The sequence below is a fragment of the Alligator sinensis genome, unplaced genomic scaffold (genome assembly GCF_000455745.1).
Source record: "Alligator sinensis unplaced genomic scaffold, ASM45574v1 scaffold62_1, whole genome shotgun sequence".
Taxonomy (NCBI): Eukaryota; Metazoa; Chordata; order Crocodylia; family Alligatoridae; genus Alligator; species Alligator sinensis.
The window spans coordinates 558,277-566,917 of record NW_005842093.1 but is presented as its reverse complement, the minus strand read 5'-3'; the positions used below and the strand labels follow the sequence as shown (position 1 = coordinate 566,917).

Below are 8,641 nucleotides of genomic sequence, written 5' to 3'. Positions count from 1 at the left end.
GCCTGATCGTCCTCCTATTATCGTTCATCACAACTGGATGACTCGCCGTTCCGACGTTCACCCAGTATCCTTACAGTAAATCCAATTATGATTCTCTCTTATTTTGTTTTGTTGTTGTTTTCTTTTCTTTACAGGTCTAGCCCCAGCAGGGCAGTAATCTACAGCCGCTTGATGGTGAGATCCATTGCACACTAAGCTACAGTTCGTTCAAGTCAATAGAGTGATGGTTGTGAGGGAGACGCTGAGACGGCGAGCGTCCATTTGCTCAGGACTTACTATAACACTATTTTTCCTCATTTTATTAAGTGCTTTATTGACATTGTCTGTTAATAGGAGAGGACGGACCGACTACTAGATGAGGGAAGTCCCAAGCAGATGTTCTCCAATCAGACGATGAACAACAGTTGTTGTTATATGTTCAAAGTTATTATGTTTTGTAATTTGTTAAAAAGACCGGTTTATTAAGTTGTTTTGTTTATATATATTGGTTGTTTAAGCGTTGCTAGGTCAGTGAATCCCGAAGCAAAGATGCCGTGTGATGTGCTCATGTGTCTAAAATTCCAGTTGTGCCGTCGGCCAGGGGGCATATCACAACCCAGTGATTTTGGTGCCTCGGCACGATGGAATTTTCTTGCCACATGAGAGCCTCTTGCACAGCAAAGGTTTTTGCTACACAGAAGAACCTCGGTGCAAGAGACTTCCCACCAATTTGCAGGATGTATTTCTTCCTTGCAGCACAGAAATGCACGGTGCAAAAGTTCCCGCCATTCGAATGCAAATTTGTGTTCCACTATTGGTCAGTGCTAAATTATTCCTACGTGGCGGCTAGTAATTGGCCTGCTAGCCATTTAAAAATTTGCGCGACTTCCGCCCAAGTCGAAGAACTTTGAGCACGCTGCAGAGTGCCTCTAAAGAGATCTGACTTGCGGCTAGCTGAGCAATAGACTGATCACCTATAGATCTTTCTTCCCGTCGCAGAGCGCAATCCCAGACGTACCCTTTTCCCGCCGGCTTGATTTGCGGATGGATTAACTGGCTTGGGCCTCACCAGCTGGAACAACTCACGTGGTTGTTCAGACGACCGGACCATCTGCATCGCAACTACAGGCGGCGTAAGTAAACGTTTTTGCAACCATTAAACCTTGTCTGCCTCTCCATTCACCAGCCCGCCCTAACAAACGAGCAATTTCTAAATCACCTCGAGTCGGCTCTGGCCGGCCGAGGCACCAGGGAATACCCCATCCCATAACAGCATCAGGAGCTGGTCGTGCAGTCAGGCCTCTCCCCTTCGCTTGTTCTGGCAGAGCTCCCTTCCCCCTTGGCTGCCAGTAGGGAACTGCCCTCCTGGCCTCAGGCCTGAGATTTATGTGGGAACCAGGTCCTGCCCCTTCCGGTCAGCTGACCAGGTGCAGGTTCAGCTAATTCCCTCTTTAACCAGTTGTCCCAGTAACTGGCACCTGGGTTGCTGCCTCTGCTCTGAGAGTAGCAGGCACCTTAGTTTCCTGATACAGAACTACATTGCTTAAGTTCCAGGACTTGGTGCCCGTGGAGCAGGACTGCCAAGCACCAATGGATCCAGATGTGTGCAGGGGTTGCAGTTGCACCCCTTTTCAGTTGTGTGGTACTTGCACAGTGAGCTCTCTAAGATCACCAGCTCTTTGGTGAGGCTCTTAACTAAGAATTGCACTTTTGTGTGGCTTTGAACCCCAAGGAATGATTGCCCACTGCCAAATCCAGTGGTAGTGAATTCACCTCCTGGGGTCTAGAGCTGTGCTAAAATGGCAGCTTGAGCCAGCAGCTCAGCTGACAAATTGGTGGAGTCAGAAAGTTCACTCCATATCCAATGCATAGATGAAGAAGCGTGGATGCACCATCCTGGATCTGCTCATATGGCCAGGTTATGCTTCACATCAACAGTCCCAGGCACAGTATGGAATAAGAGTAGACATGTCCTTTGTGACCTGATCTTTTAATCATGCTATGTTACACTTATTCTAAAAGAATTTTTAAAATATAAAATAAATAAATAAGCCATGCAACTATAAGAGGATCCTCAAAAGGATGGGATTTTTTTTTTCTGTATTAACAAGGAAATGCCCAATTGAAACATCAAAGGTATAATTTTACAGAACAGATCAAGTTCAAATGCTTGAAAATACATCAAAGAGTTTTGAACTTAAATTCTTCATATTTTATTCATGAACCCCTTAGAATGAAATACATCATTAGCAGGAAATTTACAAACAAGACACAAAAGAACTCTCTGAAATGATTACAAGTAAAAGGCTTATATTTTTAGCAAGAAATGGGAATATTCTGCTGTAAGACAAAACAGGTACTTAAGGACCGTATAGCTCACTAGATTGGCTAAAGATTTTCCCTTTGACCACTAACTCTTTGGAATCCAGCCATGATGAGTAGTAAGTCTATACCCATTTGAAAATGGGTTGACTGACAAAGCTTCCATTTGTTTCTATTATAGGATAAATCCATTGCTGGATTTAGCTGACCCTGATTTAAGTGCTGAATGAGCTTGAAGTTTGAACAGGTACCCTGCACGTTAAAAAAAAAAAAAAAAATCCTTCTCTATGGTTAATCATTACACATTTTTTTCTGTTAAAAGTATTTTTAAAGGACAATTTAATCTCCTGTTGCGAAGCACATTATATACAAGATACCTGTATATAATGTGCACTGGCATGGAATTCAGAAGTCAAAGATTTCCTGGTTCAGCTTTTGTGAACCATGAGCAGGACATTTCACCTCTCTCTCAATTTTCTTTAAAGTGGAAACAGTGAAACGGAACTCTTTTCATCAGTAGATCTTAAGCAGCTTTACAAAGGAACTATAGTTTATTATCATCCTACATATTTGTTCATTAACACTTTCTTGGGTCTTGAGAACAGTATTTCAAAACTTCAAAAGTAAATGACAGAACCTTAAGGAAATGCTCCTTGTGTTATTATCTATGCATAAAGGTGAACACCGTAACATTTAAAGAATCAGCTATTATAGAGCACTTGAAAACTGAAGGGAATTTACATTTTAATGCCATTTCTTTACAAATTGTTGACAACTGAGAAATCAAAATTGTGTCAAAATAAGACCTGGATACCCAGGTGGCAGAGGCCATTGTGTGTTTTTATCTTTTATATTTAACAAAAAGAACATTGGGGCCTTAAATCCTTTAAGATGGGGCTCTTATTTCTGAAATCCAAGCCTTTCACTTAAGGATATTAGCATAATGCTCCTGCAGGGCCAAACTATTTAAAGACAGCAGATGGTCAAAGGAAAGCCATACTGACAGGGTAGAAGAAATTTTGCATGAATATAGTTCTTATGAAACCATTCCTAAAACATCTTGATAGGTCTATGATTCATAGAAAATCTTATAATAGGTCTTTCTTTTTAACTTTTCCCAGCAGTCCTCCTTTAAGTTTATGACTAATAAGTAATTGATCCAATGATTCAGTAATGCCAAATAATAATATATTTGATATACATCTGCATGTCTAAACTTTACAGAATACTCACAACAAAAGGCATTAGTGGTTAAGATAGAAATTCAGTAATGTGGAACTAGTAGCTATACAGATCAATGCTTATAAATAGTATATTTTTACAATGCTTATAAACACTATAATATCATAACCTGTTAATCAATAATATGGGCCATTTATATTCCTTATTAGCATAGCATAATACAGACTGGGGACATCTACATGTGCTGAAAATCGTGAAGCAATGAACAGTGGTGCATATCACACTGGAGTTTATTACTCCTTGGTGCCCTGTATACATGAGCACCTGGAACTGTAGCACATAAGTCTGGGTCAGAGCAGACCAGGCTGGCAGGGGGCACAGGGGGTCAGCCTGCCAGCTCAGGGCTGCAGCAACTCAACTCAAGTGCTGCAGAGGCACTGCCTGGGAAACAAGGGTGCTCCAGTGTGGGCCTCACCAGCATGTATCTCCTGCACTGAAGTAGCCTAATACCCCAGCAAGTCCCATCAGAATGTAAACATGCATTGCTGTACAATAAAGAACGATGCTGTACAATAATACTTGTGTTTACAAATACTAAACAAAGGTAGAGTTAGTTTACTGTGGCTTAATAGGGCTTCATGTGTAGCCAGGAAGCCAGGCCCTGGGCCCCACAGGAAGCCAACAGTGTCCTATACCTCCCAGCAGCTTCTCTCAACTTGCTCCCCATGTGAAGAGCCCCTCTTTAACACCCACACTTTCCCTTAGTCCAATTTTCCATCTCCCCATCTACCTTTTCAGCTCCCCCGTAGCTCTGTCTCCAATCCCAGCCTCTGTGCAGGCATTGGCAAGCCTTCACTAACTCCCTAATTCTAAGCAGGATGGCTCTGCATCGGTAGAAGTAGTACAGAGAGACAAACATTGTTCACGTGGCTGAGGGTGGGGCCATCTCTTGCCAGGCCCATGGGAAAGGGGAGGGTATGGGACCTGTCATGTGCAGCCAGGATGGCCCATGTGTTGACAGGCAGAAGTGGCATGCCTGTGGGGCTGTGGGAGGGGGGCCGTTCTCAGCATTGTTCTAGCTAATCCCCTGGACTGGCAAAGCCACAACAGAGACAGGACAAGCTGGGAAGCCCCAGGCCTATGCTACCTGCCGCTACCGGCCAGGTCTTGGCACTGGCACAAGCCTAGCCTGCGTGCCTGTAGTGAATGTGGCAAGGTGTGCGAAAGGGGCAGGGCAAAGAGCTGCCCCAACTTGGGAGCATAGCTCAGTGGCAGAGCATTTGAGTGCCGATCAAGAGGTCCCCAGTTCAAAAATGGGTGCTCCCTGTTTATGTTGCCAGGGGTTGGTTTCCTCTGGGAAAGCCCAGATGGCCAGCCCTATCCTCCTGCACTCCTGTGCATGGTGTTTGGCCATTGTGGCTTCAAGATCAATGTAGGGGCTGTGTTGGTGAATCTTGGCTGCCCTTGTAGGGAGAGAGTGAAGGCTTACTGAGAGGTGTGCGATGCTGTTGGGTTCCTGTGGGCTCACGACCTGGCTGCCTGGCACAGAAGCAGGTCTTGCTCAGGCCTACAGTAAAGGCAGAGAGCAATGTAAAGCAGTTGCGGTGGAGCCTCCTGTTCTTGTTCTGCAAAGCCGTGGAGTGGTTGACAGGGGGCGCGTTTTGGAGACCCAATATGGAGGGGCTGTGTTATGTGAACAGATATCGAGAGAGGGCTCAGAGCATGGCTGTAGTCCAGGAGTGGAGTTTGCTTGTGTGGGTGGAGGGATGGGCAGCCCAGGACCAGGGGTTGTTGTACAGACCCCTTCAAGCTTTTGTCAGTGTTGGGCTTCTAAGCAGGATGACTTTGCACTGGTAGGAGCAGTACAGGGAGCCAAACTTTGTTCACAAGGCTGAGGGTGGGGCCCTTTTTTGCCAGGCCCCTGGGAAAGGGGAAGGTATGGGGCCATTGGGACATGTGCCTGGAGATCTGGAGCCTGTCATTTGCAGACACCTGGCCTGTGTGTTGAAAGGCAGAAGGGGCATGGCTGTGGAACCATTGGAGTGGGGCCATTCTCAGCATTGTTCTACCTGATCCCCTGGAAAGGCAAAGGCACAACAGAGACAGGACAAGCCCTGAAGCCCCAGGCCTATGCCACCTGCTGCTACCGGCCAGGTCTTGGCACTGGGACAAGCCTACCCTGTGTGCCTGTAGTGAACGTGGCAAGGTGTGCGAAAGGGGCAGGGCAAAAGGCAGCCCTAACTTAGGAGCATAGCTCAGTGGTAGAGCATTTGAGTACAAATCAAGAGCTTCCCCAGTTCAAATCTGGGTGCTCACTTTTTATGTTGCCAGGGGTTGGTTTCCTCTGGGAAAGCCCAGTTGGCCAGCCCTATCATCCTGCACTCCTGTGTGTGGTGCTTGGCCATTGTGGCTTCAAGGGCAATGTAGGGCCTGTGTTGTTGAGCCTTGCCTTCCCCTGTAGGGAGAGAGTGATGGCCTGCTACTGGCCAGCTGAGAGAAGCTGCTGGAAGGTGAGGTATGCTGTTGGGATTCCTGTGGGGCCCAGGGCCTGGCTGCCTGGTGATGAAGCATGTCTTGCTCAGGCCTACAGTAAAGGCAGAGTGCAACTGTGAAGCAGTTGTGGTTCAGACTCCAGTTCTTGTTCTGCAAAGCCGTGGAGTGGTTGACAGGGGGCGCGCTTTGGAGACCCAGAATGGAGGGACCGCTTTTTGTGAACAGATATCGAGAGAGGGCTCAGAGCATGGCTGTAGTCCCAGAGTGGAGCTTTCGTGTGTGGGTGGAGGGATGGGAAGCCCAGGACCAGGGGCTCTTGTACAGACCCCTTCAAGGGTGTGTCAGTGTTGGGTTTCTCAGTAGGATGGCTTTGCACTGGTAGAAGCAGTCCAGGGAGCCAAACTTTGCTCACGTGTCCAAGGGTGGGGCCATCTCTTGCCAGGCCCCTGGGAAAGGGGAGGGTATGGGGTCATTGGGCCATTTGCTAGGAGTTCTGGAGCCTCTCATTTGCAGCCAGGCTGGCCTGTGTGTTGAAAGGCAGAAGGGGTGTGGCTGTGGGGCCGTCTGAGGGCTCCCATTCTCAGCATTATTCTAGCTAATCCCCTGGACTGGCAAAACCACAACAGAGACGGGACAAGCCCTGAAGCCCCAGGCCTATGACTCTGGCCTCTACCAGCCAGGTCTTGGCATTGGGACAAGGCTAGCCTGCATGCCTGTAGTGAACATGGCAAGGTGTGCGAAAGGGGCGGGGCAAAGTGCTGCCCCAACTTGGGCGCATAGCTCAGTGGCAGAGCATTTGAGTGCAGATCAAGAAGTCCCCAGTCCAAATCTGGGTGTTCCCTCTTCATGTTGCCTGGGGTTGGATACCTCTGGGGCAGCCCAGGTGGCCATCCCTATCCTCTTGCATTCCTGTGTGTGGTGGTTGGCCATTGTGGCTTCAAGGGCAATGTAGGGGCTGTGTTGGTGAGTCTTGGTTGCCCTTGTAGGGAGAGAGTGAAGGCTTGCTACTAGCCTTCTGAGAGAAGCTGCTGGAAGGTGCGGGATGCTGTTGGGTTCCTGTTGGCCCAGGTCTTGGCTGCCTGGCACCAAAGCAGGTCTTGCTCAGGCCTACAGTAAAGGCAGAGAGCAACTGTGCAGCAGTTGCGTTTCAGACTCCAGTTCTTGCTCTGCAAAGCCGTGGAGTGGTTGACCGGGGGCGCGTTTTGGTGACCCAGGATGGAGGGGCTGCGTTTTGTGAACAGATATCGAGAGAGGGCTCAGAGCATGGCTGTAGTCCAGGGTAGGAGCTTGCATGTGTGGGTGGACGCATGGGCAGCCCAGGACCAGGGCCTGTTGTACAGACCCCTTCAAGGGAGGTTCACTGTTGGGCTGCTAAGCAGGATGGCTTTGCATTGGAAGAAGCAGTACAGGGAGCCAAACTTTCTTCACGTGGCCAAGGGTGGGGCCATCTTTTGCCAGGCCCCTGGGAAAGGGGAGGGTATGGGGCCATTGGGCCATGGGCTGGGAGGTCTGGAGCCTGTCATGTACAGCCAGGCTGGCCTGTGTGTTGAAAGGCAGAAGGGGCGTTGCTGTGGGGCCGTGGGAGTGGGGGCCATTGTCAGCATTGTTCTAGCCAATCCCCTGGACTGGCAAAGCCACAACAGAGACGGGACCTGCCATGAACCACCAGGCCTATGCCTCCTGCCACTACCAGCCAGGTCTTGGCACTTGGGCAAGCCTAGCCTGGGTGCCTGAAGTGAACGTGGCAAGGTGTGCAAAAGGGGCAGGACAAAAGACTGCCCTAACTTGGGAGCATAGCTCAGTGGCAGAGCGTTTGACTGCAGATCAAGAGGTTCCCCAGTTCAAATCTGGGTGCTCCCTTTTTATGTTGCCAGGGTTTGGTTACCTCTGGGACAGGCCAGATGGCCAGCCCTATCCTCCTGCACTCCTGTGTGTGGTGCCTGACCATTGTGGCTTCAAGGACAATGTAGGGCCTGTGTTGTTGAGCCTTGCCTTCCCCTGTAGAGAGAGTGATGGCCTGCTACTGGCCAGCTGAGAGTAGCTGCTGGAAGGTGAAGTATGCTGTTGTGGTTCCTGTGGGGCCCAGGGCCTGGCTGCCTGGCAACGAAGCCAGGCAGCTTCATCATAAGACGTCAAGTCGGTAAGGTAACTAGTAGGGTGAAAGTGCTAGACGTTAGGAAAGCTGATTTGAATGAACTCAGGCGTTTAGTCAAGGATGCACTGAGGAGTAAGAGATTTTAAGAGATGGGAGCCCAGGAAGGGTGGCTGTGCCTTAAGGAAATGATCCTTCGGCCACAGAGGGAGACGATCCCACTACAGGGAAAAAGGGAGAAAGGGGCCAAGAGGCTTCCTTGGCTGACCAGAGAAATCCAGAGCAGCCTACGGGTAAAAAGGGGGGCACATAACAAGTGGAAACAGGGAGAGATTACTAAAGAGGAGTATGCCTCCTCCACTCGCGCTTGTAGGGAGTTCCTAAGCAGGGGGCAAGACAAGTCTCTCAATGGGATTGTAGAGAGGCAGCAGCAGGGCTCCAGACTACCAAGCATAGATCCTGAGGTGGTGCAGAAGCACATGGAGGAAGTGGATGCGTTCAAGTCGGCTGGCCCAGATGAGCTCCATCCAAGGGTACTGAAGGCACTGGCTGGCGTCATTGCACCGCCCCTGG

General features: G+C 49.1%; 1 non-coding gene across 1 annotated transcript; it reads left to right on the top strand.

Annotated features, from left to right (window-relative positions):
* Positions 1–7,763: 7,763 nt before the first annotated feature.
* TRNAC-GCA lies at positions 7,764–7,836 on the top strand. Its single transcript has one exon. It is a non-coding gene; the product is annotated as a tRNA-Cys (tRNA).
* The last annotated feature ends 805 nt before the right edge of the window (positions 7,837–8,641 follow it).